General features: G+C 39.7%; 1 protein-coding gene across 1 annotated transcript in view; it reads right to left on the bottom strand.

Moving 5' to 3' along the window:
- Nucleotides 1-16,055, bottom strand: part of eys (eyes shut homolog) — a 313,091-nt gene that overhangs the window by 57,213 nt on the left and 239,823 nt on the right. The window lies entirely within an intron of this gene.

Raw genomic sequence — 16,055 nt, 5'->3', positions numbered from 1 at the left:
CTCCTATCTAGGGCTGTGTCCAAAATTACTCACTGTAGTGCACTCATAGGGGACTGAATTCAGGAGGGTAGTATACAGTTTCAGACACTAACTAATATGTTTTTTTCCCCAGTGGATTATGGGTATCCTCTATCTTTTGTGTTACATTGTGAGATTGTTTGAGTGAATACTACTACAACATTGTGGAACCCCAAAATATTGCACTATATTGTGAACAGGGCACATTTTTGAACATATCGTACATCTTAATACTATCCTGTCCAATCCAATGTCAAGTGGTGGCTGGAGGGGTATAAATCCTATCCTTCCTAGCGCTAGTGTTGTGTTGTATGGATGCAATCAAACTCTTACTGCAAATGTCCCTAATAATGCCCTTCATTTCAGAAGAATGCTGGTTTCCACAGAGGCAGGGAGTGCATTTTAGTTCTACAGGCCCTGCTGAGAGGATATAGGCCGACTCCAGGCCGTTTATTCCGCTTTACATATAAAGGAGAAATAATCATATTCGCCAGGGACTCCGAAGTTCATCTGTAATAAAGAACATAAAGCGATGATGTGGAATGCAGTGTCCCACGCTTGTTGACCTTTGCCACAGCGTGAATGGAAATTTCTCTCTCTCGTTCACCGAGAGTAATACGCTAGGGGAGAACAGCCAGGCTACACAATATGCCACATAACCCAGTTGTTAACCCATCTGCTGAGAGGACCAACATTAGCCCATGTTACATTAGACACTGTGTTCTCCAGCCTTCTGGCTACTGGCTGGAGAACAACTCATTGCATTTGGTTCAGTTTACATACAACATGTCAGAGGCTGCATGCAATGTTTGCAACACTCTCGCAGCTCCAGTTACAGCAGATACAACATAATACCCAGGAAAGAACAAAGAAATCTGAAAAACTGTCTCTCTGACACCAAAGCTGATAACACAGGCCCTATTATTATTATTATTATTATTATGCTTGATATATATTATTTTATATTGACTGCGTAATGAAATAATAATATACATTATTGTAAGTTACACAGTGCATTCTCCTTGTGTCCACGTGGGTGTCCTAAAACACACATTGGTAGGTGGATTGATGACTTAAAAGTGTCCATGGGTGTGAGTGAATGTGGGTGTGTCACCCTGTGAAGGACTGGCGCCCCCTCCAGGGTGTATTCCCACCTTGCGCCCCGTCTGAGTACTGGATAAGCGCTTACAGATAATGAATGAATGAACGAATGAAAGTTACACAGTCAACACTTAGACTATGTTTCAGTTTAACAGTGCTTAAAATGGAACACACTCAATGGAACACCATTTGCACAAGGCCAAAATTCCAGTGTGAATGTTAGAGAAGTATAAAGCCCCCAGCATTGAGCTGTGAAGGGATGTAACCCTTCTCTTGCCTGATGGACACACTCCCTAGGAACGGGACACTTGAGCCTATGGTCATCACGTCTACTGAAAAGGCATTCTCCAAAATGATGGGGCTCCATCCACTATGTCTGAGATGAGTTGGTGTCAAAGTTTCTGATCCAAAGCTAATCATATGAGCTGAGTATCTAACCTCACTATAGATGCTATTGTGACTGCCATCAAATCTCTCAAACTCATGCTGTCAAAATGAACATGGAAATCCATGTAAATGTGTACACAAACTTGTTTTTAAACATTAATCAAATATTTTACCAATTTGGTGACAACTTCCTCCCATAATTCACTCCTTTTACAGAGCCTAGTCACATGTCAGTGGATTTATTTAGTGATATGAACACCTTGTCACTACTGTTGAATTCAGAGAGTAGATTACAGTTAATTTATGCTGAAATATGTATTAAATGCCATAAGTAGCTCAATTTATTCTTCCTCCCCTCTCTCTGTTTATCTCTTAAAATGCCGTTAAAGCTGTAACATGGAGGTGTTTATTGTTTGAACTTGAGCTGGGATGTAGCATTAGTTTTCTCTATTAAAGCATTTGTGTCTGAAGCTAAAGCTCTCCCTGAATCTTTTACTCAGTAAATTAAGAGCTACCAATTAAAAATATTATCAAAAGCTACACTGACATATGATAACAAAGTAAAAACAGAAGTTTCCTCTTTCCAGCTGGTCATGCATATCGCACCACACATTTACCCCATCCGAAATATACAAGGACATACTAGCATTTCAACTTTTCCTGACTGTTCAATTAAAAACACAGGAAAAGACTGCATTTCTCTGATGTTAACAGTAAAAATAAACCACAGATAACGCGATTTATATCCATTACATCTCAGAAATGTAAAAATATCTTTATTGGGACTCATGTCCCTGGGAGTTGTGTGTATTGTAGAGGCAAAGGTTTGTAGAATTAGCATTGACGGAGGTGACGTGTCCCCACCAATAGCCAGCAATTATTGAACTGTCCCCAACAATAATTTGATCCCCTCCCAAAAAAACCCAAAACAAACAAACAAATAATAACCTAGAGGTGCAGAAAGGGTTAAATCACAATCTGTGCTCAAGCGCCAAATCTGGAAGGAAAACTTTCAAGTCATAAATGAGTATTACTGTGTAATGGGTGATGGGTGATGGGCAACATGGGTTTGAAAGAGTGAGGATGGCAGCAAAAAAGAAGATGGTGGACATGAGCTATTTTTCAAAGAAATGTGTAAGTCTCTTAAAGTCAGGTTCACTAATGAAATGAGTGCCTCATAATAACAGCAGGCTAAAATCATCTGTAGCTATAAATAACATGGTTTGGAAATTAACTGCAAATCAAACTGCCAATTTTCAGCACGTTTTATCATTTGGGGGGGGCTTCCCCACCAATGTCAAGAGCAAATCTACACCATTGGTACACAGCAAATACTGATTTCTTTTATGTTTATGGATTTCTTTTAGCAAATTCCAACGAGCCACATCCACCTCCGTGTAAGCACTGCCTGCAGCGTGTTCTCCTAAAACACTGCCGCTATGAATCCATGTTTTAGCAAAAGCAGAATCTATCATACTTGATCAAAATCAACATATTTAATCCTTATTGTGATTAATTATAGTCATGCTGCTCTAATATATCACATGAGTATACAGTTAATCAGTTGTTAACTTTAGCACACTTTAGCACAGACACTCAGACAGTGCCGGAAGAATGGGGAGGCGGGAGATGCACGGTTTTAATGGACAGGTCTAGCAACCAATGGAGATACTTGTAAAGAAACTGGGCGATTTTTCAGCTTTTCTTTGGTCATTTTGATATAAGCTGCTAAGAACAGACAGAGATTGATGCCCACATTTAACACATGTAAAAAAGTGAAAACTGCTAAAAATGTACAGCGATGATATACAGTATATATTTCAATCTATAAACATGACTAATATCAATATATTATTATATAAATAATTTTATAATTCATTCATTCATTCGTTATCTGTAGCCCTTATCCAATTCAGGGTCGCGGTGATTCCAGAGCCTACCTGGGATCTTTGGGCGCAAGGCAGGAATACACCCTGGAGGGGGCGCCAGTCCTTCACAGGGCAACACAGACACACACACATTCACACCTACAGACACACTTTTAAGTCACCAATCCACCTACCAATGTGTGTTTTTGGACTGTGGGAGCAAACCGGAGCACCCGGAGGAAACCCATGTGGACACAGGGAGAACACACCACACTCCTCACAGATAGTCACCTGGAGCGGGAATCAAACCCACATCCTCCAGGTCCCTGGAGCTGTGTGACTGCGACACTACCTGCTGCACCACCGTGCCACCCTAATTTTATAATTATTATATAAATATTTTACATGTAAACCATTATTATGGATTATTAAAAGCTTTAGTCTTAGGAAGGGACAATGCGATTAATCTTAATTATCACAGCAAATTGGGGCAAATTGAGCAATTTAGATCATTTTTTAAAATCGACTGATTGACCTATTTCAGAAATGATCAATGTAGTTTTCTCAGAACAGGAAAACTGTCACTACAGATAAGGTGGCTGCTATAAGTGGTCTTGACCTTCCAAAGGCCAATAAATTAATATCAGACGATTTCATCACCCAGCTGATATAACGGGCAGGTCTTTATATTCAAAACAAACGTCATATTTCTCAATTTCTGCCATGGGTATTTCTATCCACTCCTTTGCCCTGCTGCGAAACATGTTTGAGAGGGCAAAGGTTTGACACGGATTGCTCTGACTAGACGACTTACACATAGCCCAGTCAAACTGCGTTCACCAGGCATGAATTAATAAAATAAGCAAATGAATAAAAGATCATGCTCAGAGTGAAGCGGAAGCATCAAACAGTCAGTATGGCACAGAGTGGCTGGATATGAGAGCGAAGAAGGTGCGAGGCTTCTGGCTTTTTTTAAGGCTAGAGGAGACCGGGCGTATAACACCAAAAAAAAGAGAATTTGGTCGACCAAACTTTTATCAGTGCTTCTCTCAGAAAGGTGGGACTGGGACTGGTTCTTGAAGACAGAATGTGTATCAATAAGTAGTTTTTTATGCTTTTCTACAGTCACACTTTCTACTCTTTTGGAAAGATTTTTACTAGATATCGGAACATTGCTGTGAGAACTGGACAGTATTCATATTGGTTCTACCTGCTCCCTGTTTCCTGTTAGGACGATCACTCATGAATAATAAACCCCATGCATGATCAAGAGAGTGCTCTATGTTTATCTCAGCTGCAGTGTCATCAGTCAAAAGGAAAAGAGTGGGAGCGGGCAGGGAAAATATGACCTATGTAAATGTAAAATGTTTGATGTAATGTAAACGATTTGAGGAGTACTTCTGGAAATAATACACATATCTTGCATGTGCTAAAATCAGCATATGATCCACAAGTGATGGTGTAGTGGTGTAATGTGGTTGAGGTCGCCATAAAATGAGACACCAGCCAGGTTTTCAATCTTCATTCAGCCCTTTTCAATAATTCTCTGGGCCTCATTTATAAACATTGACATCTGAAGTACCAATAAGATGAATCACAAGGTCTATAAGGTTTTCAGTTCTTACCACATTGGTCTCTGAGCACTCATGGTATGGGTGGAATTAATGTCTGTCCCTGGGGTAATAGCAGGGTTTCCATTTCCTAAGACTATGCCAGTGTGAGACAATACGGCGTCACATTAAATAATGTTTATAATTCTACACAATCACTAGTTCACATCCTTTAACACAGATGTCTCTAATCACACAGAGCTACAAAACAAAAGGTGAAGGCTAGCACATTTGTCCACTGCTGTTTTGAAACTGCTGCATACACAAAGAACACAAACTTGACTGCTCTGTTCTTTTAAACAAATGCCCACAAGGTTTAGAATTGTGTTGGGCGATGATGAAGTGGGTGAGGTATTGTCCCCACCCAAGTAATCCAAGTCCAGTTGTGCTCTCTTTGGCTTCTAATCTTGGATTGTTGAAGCATCCCCGGGAATCAAATGTGCAATCTCCCCAGTAAAGTGCAAAAGCTTCAACAAAAGCTAGTTTGCAGATGATGTCAGGTCACTTTGTGAACTGGAGACGGAGGGCAGGAAGTGATTTTCCACACAGGGAGCTCTATCACACACTCTCATAAAGCCTGTGATTTGTGTCGTTTACAGCAGCTCAAAGTCATCAGAAATCACAAAGAGCTTGTATCAAGTACCAAAAGTTGTCGTGTATAAGGGAGAAAAACGCAAGAATTTGACTGAAAAACAGCAGCAGGAACAGCTTGCGATCCGCAGCCTGTGGTCAGAATGAGACTGAAACTGCTTCCAATTTCAATAGCCTCTTGTTGGAGTTTAGTTGTGTTTCTTGTAGATGATTGAAATCTATCACCAGCGTACAGACACATCACCAACACAACTGTGTATATCACAATACTCATTTCTCACGATCACGAGGCTGAGGTCAGCTTTTTTTAGCAGTGTATTGTTCCACCATAAAGTTGACATTCACGACTTTAATCTAAAAACAACTTTTATAAAATTCACAAGATGCTCTTCAATCTGTTTGCGTGCTTGAATCCAGTCAAGTGTGTTTATGAAGCCCTGGTGTCTGCTCTGGTGCTCACAGCAGAGAAAAGCCATCTGAAATTTATTTGACAACAGAGAGAACTGCAAATGACGAAGATATTGCTCTATTCCTGCTCCATAGGTGGGTAATATTTCAGGTCTGGACAATCAGTCCAGTCTGTTTTTCACATCCTGCCCTCCATCTGGATTTCCATGTTGTTGCACCACTCAGGAGCCTGGCCCCATCCCAGTGTTTTTATAAACATATCTATCAGCTATATCTTTATTGTACTATTGATTTCCACAGACAAGCTCCATAATGTAACCATTTCAGACAAAGAACAAACAAATAGTTATGACTGGAAGCCTTTGAGTAGTTACTGATATCTAATACTGAGCAGCCATTCTGCTCAAGGGAGCTCTTTATTCTGCACTCTGAACTCAAAAGGGCATAGGGAACAAGTAAAATACAGCTGGGATTGGCGCACACACAAACACACGATTCCCATAACAGCATCCATACTGTGCAGGGGGAAGCTACAGAGACAGTCAAGATACCTTCCTCCACTTTCCAGAATAATTAAACCAAAACAGGAGAATCCCAAATCAAATCAAATTTGTTCCTTCTGCACCCTCCCAAAAACCCCAGTGCACTGTCATTCCTATAGATCAGTAAAGTGGTCGATGAGCTGCTGACGGAGTAATTGAAGAGTGTGGTTGTAGTACTGTGCTCGGGAGAGAAGCTGCTGCATTAAGATTCTGTTCAAGTGTCTCCAGACTGACCTTGAATCAGTCGTTGCATCACACTTGATCCCATCAGATCTCAGCTCAGCCAAGGTGACCTCTACCCCAGAAATCAAGAGGCAGAATTATCGATATTTGCCCAACAATGTTGAGTTTATTCAGAGGGGCCAATAGAAAGAGCAGATTAGAGGCAGCGTCACATGTCAGTGTTAGAGAGGGAGAGTAAAGTGGAGTGTACTTCATCTAGTTTTGGGGAGGTTCGTCTGGTTCTGTTTTGAACTGCTGTGAACACAACCTCAGTAAGTAGCTCAACACGCATGGGGGAGAACACTAAATGCCTAAATGTTTAACAATACCCAACGCTACAGAGGTGAAAAATCAAGGGAGATGACCTCTAATTGCTAGTACTGCAAATACTCAGACTGTTCTTAGTTGCTGTAAACACATCTCACCATGTCCCTAGATGAGGCCATAAAGGACTCAACTCATAGGTCTTACCTAAACAATCTAGGTTTGGCCACATAATCAGGAACTGGGCCATTCATGTTCTACTCCAAGCGTGTTGAGCTGTTCCAAAAATGGGGCTCCATGCAACTAAACTCTTTTTCCAATTATTACAGTTTTGCTTAAAAAGAACATTACAATTTGCATTGTTTATTCTATTTTTATTTAAAATCATTCTGATGAGTTTGGTCTTTCTTCGGATAGCAGCTGTGTTGGAATAACAGACTTCCACTTCTCACCAGTGTGAGTGTGGATTAAGTGTTCTGAGCGTTCTCAGCAGTGTGGATTGTAAAGCGTCTTTGGGTATCTAGAAAGGCGCTATATAAGTGTAATGACAGATCGATAGTTAAGTTTCTAATGTTGTAAAGTATATTAAAGCCCTTGCTTAAATAATGAGAAAAACAGACAGGGAAATAACCCAATGCAGTGGGGCAGTTGTTAACTCCTAAGTGGTGAGGGTTGGGATGGTGTTAAAGGGCCAGTATGTCTTTAACCGTCAGTGGGAGCAGCTAATTCCGTGATTAAATATTCCGCTGTCTCCCGTGCGTGTGATTACATGGGTCAAGTGCCGCGGAAGTCATGAGGCTGATGAACGCTTATGTGGCTGGAGGGTCTGTATTACGGCAGTTTAAATCAGTTGTAGTGCAGCAGTGTGAAAGCTAACTACATCAGAGGATTTATTCTATGCTTAAATATAGACACCAGTGGAACAACCTGATGAGCCATCCCCATAACCATCAGAAGAATAACCATTACTGTTAGCAAACAGAATTATTAACCTTCATTACTATTATTATTAATGCCCAATGCCCTAAGTAAGAGGAACAAAGCCCTGTAGCAATAGAACGGAGTTCCCAGGAGTGATGAAGAACTTTCCAATACCTTTGGGGTGAGTTGAAGTGGTGTTTGTGATCCAGAAACAATCATCCAACATCAATTCCTGACTTCACTGATGGTTTTGTGGCTGAAAGCCATCAAATCCTCACAGTTATTTTCAGAGTTTTTTAATTTAACCAGGGAGAGAGGGTCCACCACTTCATAATCTCAGAAGAAATGTTCTTGTGGATGAGTATCTTCAGATTCTCATTCAGAAATGTTGGCCTTTGTCTAGTTTAGATCCTTCCCAGAAGAGTAGCAGCTGTTCTAGGGCTGGGCAATTATTCAATATCAATATATATTGCAATCTAAAACAATTATCAATATGTCTATATATTATTTACAGCATCTGTCACTGACTGTGTGACACTGAGGGTGCTGCTATCTGTAAATTGCACTTCATTTTAAAGTTAGTTTAAAAATATTAATGTTGACAAAGCCAAGAGGTTTTTGTTTGATGGTGATGTCATGCTAATTTCAGTTCTTGGCAGGTTTTCTGTGGCTTTTTTTATTGTTCTTATCGAAATTATGTTGTATTGAATGAAATATAAGAAATATATTGTGATATAAATTTTGGTCATATCATCCAGCTCTAACCTGTTGCTATGTTACTATTGTACATATAGCCCAGGGTTGCTTTTATTTGACATTAAGAAGTAGGACAATGAAGCAAACAAACAAAATGTAGCCAAATCCTATACTAAACCTATTTTAAACATGGCCGCCTCCATGTGGGGGACCCATTCTTTGGCGTGTACACCGGTTCACTCATGTACTAAAAAGCAATGACATTTTTTACATCTCATTTTTCCATCTGCATTTTAGAACAAATAAATTATCACTTTCATAAATACTTTTTCCTAAGTGTCTGTTGTAAATGTGACTTCGGTCTCCTTTAAGACTGTTGCCCAGAGTTACTCTCCAGACAAAGAAGGCACCGTCCACCTGTTTGTACAGAGCACACCACTAAGCCAAATGAGGCAAGAGTAATGTGTAGAGAGCTGACAGGAGCTACTGCATTGGACAAATAAAGACTGTGGGCTCCGACAATAACACATCTTTCACAAGAGACAAGCTGACACAATCACAAAGACTTCTATGCTGCAAAGCACCTTCTAAATAAGAAAGTACGCTCGCTGCAGTTAGGTGCTTCTGAGCCCTACAGGTTTTGAAAGGTGTAACAACTGAGGCAGACTCTAATGTTCATTATAGTGCCATTTCAGGCCCAATCCCCTTCAACTATACATCTAGAACAGGGAAAGTCACATGGCATATGTGTTTTCATACGTTGGAACAGACCTGAGGCTCCAGTATTGAGCATAATCACATACTACCGTTAACAATCCTTATATAGGTAACAGTCAGCTAGAGGGGTACAGCCCACAAGCATGGGGCTGTGGAGTAGTGAAACTGCTTTCTGGCTTTAGGGAGCTCCATCCTATATCTTTAGGAGGAATTAGAGTGGTTTTCATGACCCAGATCTAATAATGTAACATCAGTACCTGACATTACTAAAGTTCACAAGGCTGAATGCAATCAAATTCTCACAGCAATTATCAAAATAGAATGTAAAGCCTTCTTAGAAGAGTACATGCTATTACTACAGAAAAGGACTACAACATCCTGGTGAATACCCTTCATTTCAGAAGGAATGCTGGATGAGCATGTGTCCAGAACCTTTTGACCACATACTATGAATCAAACATGGCTTAAGATAAAAGGAAAACATGCTAGTGACCTTGTTATTATCACCCTTAGTGGTCCTCTATTACTTCCTCCCTCACAGTTACAGACTGTAGCCCATCAGTGGTCATACTGTTTGTCAGTCGCCTTCTACCGCATTTATCACTGGTCAGTTTCTGGGAACTGAGCCTTTGCTGAAAAGACAATGTGGGTGGTAGACTTTTCTCAATATAGCTCAATACAAAACAGGTGGTGTTGATGTGATAGTGACAGGACAGTGCCTTAAAGCACATAAACCCACCTCTTAATCACTGAAGACATGTGTTTCAGCCAAATCCATTAATACAGATGTATACAATCAAGCACATATTCATGAAATCTCAGAAACACAAGGGGTCATACTAAGTGCTCAGTGATATTAAAGGTGACAGTAATAAAATGGCAGCTTTTCCACCAGCAAGTTCAGAAAACTGATAGATCTTTGTTTGGTGAACGCCATGAGACATTGTCAATAGCAAAGTTTGGTAGAGGACATTTAATGGTCTGCACCTATTTTTCAAGGCTTGGTTTAGGTCTTTTTAGTTCCAGTGAAGGGTAACGTTAATGCTACAGCATACAAAGACATAGTAGTCAGTTTTGGTATTCTAGCATGACTGTGCTCCTGTGCACAAAGTGTGGTTCATAAAGACATGGTTTGAACCTATTTAGTGCAGTGGATATCCAGTGGCCTGAGCAAAGCTCTGACCACAACCCAGCTGACCAAATTCTGGATTAATTTCATGGTACATTATTGATTTCATTCAAATTCAATCCTCCACTTCAGACTCATTTTGGTGGCAGAAAAGTGGTTGAAACCACTTAGTACACAGATATTCTTTGAAACCTTGGTTGTCAATGTATACAATGTTCCATGTCTGTAGTACATTCCTGCCTTTAACCCAACAATTCCCAGTAAGTGCTGGACCCATTGTGACCCTTAAAATCATACACAAGATAAATTGTAAAATATCCTATGCCAATCCATTAGAACTTCACATAGGGCCCACCACACTGTTTTCCTACCTGCAGCCACCAAAATTCCTGTTGAATCCTACACCTCAACACTAAGGCTGCTGTGGCTATTTATGATCCGATCAGCAACCAGCTATCCTTACTAGCTATGGTTATTCATTGAGCCCAGCCCATGAGTACCCAAACCAGCCACTGTATCACTAGCTCTTCACAAGGGTCATCAGGCAGGCACCTCCTCTCGTTGGTGTTTCGCTGCATTAAGCCCACAACACCTCCAGAAGGCTCAACAGTGAAGTCTTTGCGTCCCCGACCCACCCCCTCCAAGCCAGCTTTTACAGTCCTACCTCAGTGAATGAATAAAGCAAACTAACATGGACTTACAGGGGTTGGACAATGAAACTGAAACACCTGTCATTGTAGTGTGGGAGGGTTCATGGCTAAATTGGAGCAGCCTGGTGGCCAATCTTCATTAATTGCACATTGAACCAGTAAGACCATCCAATGGTTCAAACATTGTGTCCTGAAGGCGGTGCCGTGCATCAGGACGACAATGCACCAATACACACAGCAAGACTGGTGAAAGATATGTTTGATGAACATGAAAGTGAAGTTGAACATCTCCCATGGCCTGCACAGTCACCAGATCTAAATATTATTGAGCCACTTTGGGGTGTTTTGGAGGAGCGAGTCAGGAAACGTTTTCCTCCACCAGCATCACGTAGTGACCTGGCCACTATCCTGCAAGAAGAATGGCTTAAAATCCCTCTGACCACTGTGCAGGACTTGTATATGTCATTCCCAAGACGAACTGACGCTGTATTGGCCGTAAAAGCAGGCCCTATACCATACTAATACATTATTGTGTTCTATGTCAATGTCCTAACAGGTCTATATCAACACCCATGAAACCATAATTTATAATATTTAGATACAATTTCTGTACATCCTTAATAGTGTACAGCTATCAACAGCTCAGACTGGCATCCACTACAGCTGTAGCTGATTTCCACACATATTTGTCTCTCAGATATGAGACATTAAATAAAAATCCCAAAATAAATAAGCTTAATTCAACAAAATCAACTTCTGAACAGCCATGGTCATTCTCACTTATGATCACAATGAAAACATGATGAGAAATCAGACGCACTCAAGAAAAGCAATGCTCAAATGCTTAACCAGACCAATTCTGCAAAACAAGACCTGCGCCGATCTCCTAATGTAATTAGGCTCCAATGTGCTATTATCAGACGCAATGTGAATTTACAATCTAATTTAATAAACTGAAGTAATGAGTCATATCAAAGTGACTGATTTATTTGACTTCTTTTTAATGGATCTTGAGAAAGCGCCTGTGGATACAGTCTCTCTCCAAACAAACTTGGCATTAAAAGCAATGTAAATAGACAGGAAAGCTAAAGTGCTTATGCTTTCATCACTTTTTTTTTTTACTGTGTTCCAAAGTAAGTCCTTTCCATTTAAAGACACATTTTACAAGATTAATGAATTCCTAAGGATTTCTGCCCATTCATCAAAAAAAGTTGCTATGCTGCTATGGTATAACTGTGGAAGGAAACCACAAACTCCTGACCTCCAGGCATCTGCTAAAATCCTGTCTTTTATTATCCATAAAATAATAATTTGTTATTACGTCAAAATGACAATATTGAGGACTGACCCTCAATATAAACCTCAACAGCAAAGGTCACCACAGTTTGCTGAAGTATCAGCTGAAAAGACCAAGTCCGGCTCTTCTGGCCTTTCAGTAGCGGTCAATATTAAACATGGTTTTCAGAAGAGTTTGGCCTTGACCTCTCGCTCTATCAAGTGGTCAAGGTTCCTGCTTCAAACATGCTCATCTGACTTGTTAACCTACTACAGAGAGGGCTGCTGAGGAGGAAGACTCACACTCAGGTAATGCAGTGCAAACTGATGCTGCAGTTTTTACAGCTTCCTCACAGTATCTTCATATTCATTTTTAACCCAGAGTGACCCTTGTTTAAAGCTCCCTATTCATGCCTTTGTCTAAATGTGGCTAATAACTATGAAACCAGCTGTTTACGATCTGCTTTATAGCATCACTTGTGGTGAAATTAAGTCTCACATCATGCCAAAATCATATATGGCTGTCGCCCATTAACACACTTGCTCTTTGTTTTGGAGCAAATTTATCCTACATGTAAACATTTGAGCTGTGAAAATACTTTGCTTTATTTCTTAATATGTTTAGTGATTTAAAAACTGCATCCTTTAAACAAACAGATATATACAATGAGGTTATAACTTTTTATTTTCCAATATTTACATAATGTTCCTATTTATAGGTTCAAACATCTATATAATTAAAACAAAATCAGCATTTTTTTAATTATTTATAAACCATAGATACGTATTACAGTGTCAAAAGGCTGTATTAATATTTGATTAATATATAAACATTCATTCATTCATTCATTGTCCGTAACCACTTATCCAGTTCAGGGTCACGTTGGGTCCAGAGCCTACCCAAAATCATTGGGCTCAAGGTAGGAACACACTCTAGAGGGGGTACCAGTCCTTCACAAAGTGACACACCAGTTCACTCACACTCAAACCTATGGCCAAATTATCTAAATAACTGACAAAAGCACAAAGTGGATATTTCCAATGTTTTCAGTGACTAACTAGATTCTTTCACCTTCCACCATCAACTTAGATGATCTAAAAGACAGTGGAAACATGTTTGATTGTCAGATGAGTCCATGTTTAACTTGTTCTTATTAAAAAGACAGAGTTCTTTGCGCCAAAGATGAAACAGAACATCCACACTGTTATCAGCAATAGGTGGCAAAGCAAAAGTCTGCCATGGGAAGGGGTGTTCACTGCACAGGTGACTTGCAAATGTGTAAAGAAACCATTAGCGTGGAGGTGTATAAGAGGATTCAAATAGGACTTTGGAGAGACATATGCTGCTAACAAGACAACATCGTTACCTGGGAAGTTCATGGTTATTTCAGCAGGACAGGGCCAGGCCTAACTCTGAGTGTTCTAAAATAACACAGCCTGCCTGCAGTCCAGATCAATGTCCTAAGGTACACTTTTAAAAATGATGGTACTACAAAGTTTCTTTAGTAAAGAAAATGGCTGACAAAAGGGTTATTTACATTGTGAATGGGTTCTTCAGATTGATTGAGAATGTGCTGTAGATGGTTCCATATAGGCATCCGTGGGCAGAACATTCACTAGCAAAACGGCAACAATTTGTATCCTTTGTTCCTAAATAATTAATAAGTCTAGTTTACAGGTGGTAATGTGGTGTAAAACATTCGTAAACATGCCTGTGTCCTACCTGTTTTGGACTGTGTTGGGACAATTTCTTAAATGTGTTGATGTTTACAAAATACAATCAAGATTTTCATAGAACATCTTTTCTTACCAATGTAAACCAACGAGTAACACTTGGGTCCTCTCTAAAATTGCTGTCCCAAACTATTTTGTAATGTACAGAAACACTAAGTTCCACACGAGCAAATACACATACATACCTCACCTGCCTCATACATTTCTTTTTTGTTTTAATGCTAGAGTAATGCTGATAATGATAATTAATCATGATGCTGATAACTGCTTTAACAATTTAACCGTATTTAACTTTTTTTTCTGGTTGGCAAAGTATTATACTCAAATTTACACACACTTCCATCAGGCAATTTTACACACACTTTTGATCACACAGATACGCCAACAATGAAACTGACAAATAACAAATCTGTCGCTCATTTGACAATGAGAATAAAGCCCCTTGTGATGTTCTCCCCTCAATATGGTTCGTATACACTGTCAGTACACTGCTGTTGATGACTGTGGTCTATAATTAGTCACTCATTTTTTCAGGCCTCAGATATATCAAGAGCCAAGTGCCTACTACCTAGCATCAGATGAAGCAAATCAGCTAAAAGTCTGTTGCCTGGCAACCTCTGCTGTTTCTCTGTGGAGGGTCACATTAAGGTCAATTTAACATATTATGCAATATGGCTCTGATTAGGATAATGAAATAAATTTGTTCTAAGGCCACAATGAGCAGAAAGGAAATAATAAAGGTAATTGATTATTGTTATTGCTAATCATTCCAAAATACACAATTTGAAACACGCAATGGGTGACAAAAAAAGCCTTGATTATTTTTTCACTGGTAAAGTAGCCGCCTCCAGAAGAATATATATAAATCAAAAACAAAACAAAACAAAACAAAAAAAACAATAGAACTTCACATGACCAGGTACTTTAAAGAATCTTTAAAACCACAGTAATTAAGTGACAGTGCTGTCAAAATTATCGCAAGACGAGAAAGAACCACACTTTGTGCTTCCATCACTTTACAGTTATGTAAGTAATAAAAAAGAAAAGTGCTCAGAACGCATGAAAAGTTAAACACAGCTTTGATGCTGCTCCCAAGACATCTGCACATCAGAACTGTGCACAGCTCCAATGTATCAGAAAGAACACACATAATGAAAATGAGCAGCCGCGCATATTTAAATGCATAAATGGTACTGGGACATTGTTAAAATTCAGACTTCGACCATCTGCCAGACTGTACTTAACATAAAAACACTGAAAAAAATGAGGGTGCCAAATTCTGGTGGCATCTTTTAGTCGTGTCTATGAATTTCCTGCGCAAAGCAGCGCACTAAAAGCTGTTTGCTGCTATACACTTCATATCCAAACACTTTGGAACACACATTAAGAGTGAATTCAGCTTCTTTAAGGTACACACACTCCTGACCCAAGTACTGACCACTAGAATAGAACTCTGGAGCAGCTGCACACGATCATCGTACCAAGACCCAATGCCAATGGTCCAGTAGAGCTGTATAAAGCCCCCCAGTATTGGGCATCAGAGCAGTGAAACTGCATACTGCAGCTCCATCCAATACCTTAGGGATGATGTTAGACTAATCATCTAACATCATTACGTGCCTTCACTGTGCTTCTCATGGCTGAATACAATCAAATACTCACAACAAGGTTCCACCATGTTTTCCCTGGCGTAATAGAGCTCAGTCTAGTATTCTGAAATGTAAGTCATCCTTAGAGATGCTAAGTCATTATTATGAGACGGACTAAATGACTATAAACTGATCAGCAATAACATTAAAAGGACATCATTGTTTTTCCACTCATTGTCCATTTGAACAGCTCCACTGACCTGCAGTTCTACAATTACAGACCGTAGTCGACCTGTTGCTAATTTGTTAAACCCCTTTCACCTTCTTCTACCA

Source organism: Hoplias malabaricus, chromosome 2 (genome assembly GCF_029633855.1).
Source record: "Hoplias malabaricus isolate fHopMal1 chromosome 2, fHopMal1.hap1, whole genome shotgun sequence".
NCBI lineage: Eukaryota > Metazoa > Chordata > Actinopteri > Characiformes > Erythrinidae > Hoplias > Hoplias malabaricus.
The sequence above is the reverse complement of the archived record's forward strand: the minus strand, read 5'-3'. Positions and strand labels throughout refer to the sequence as shown.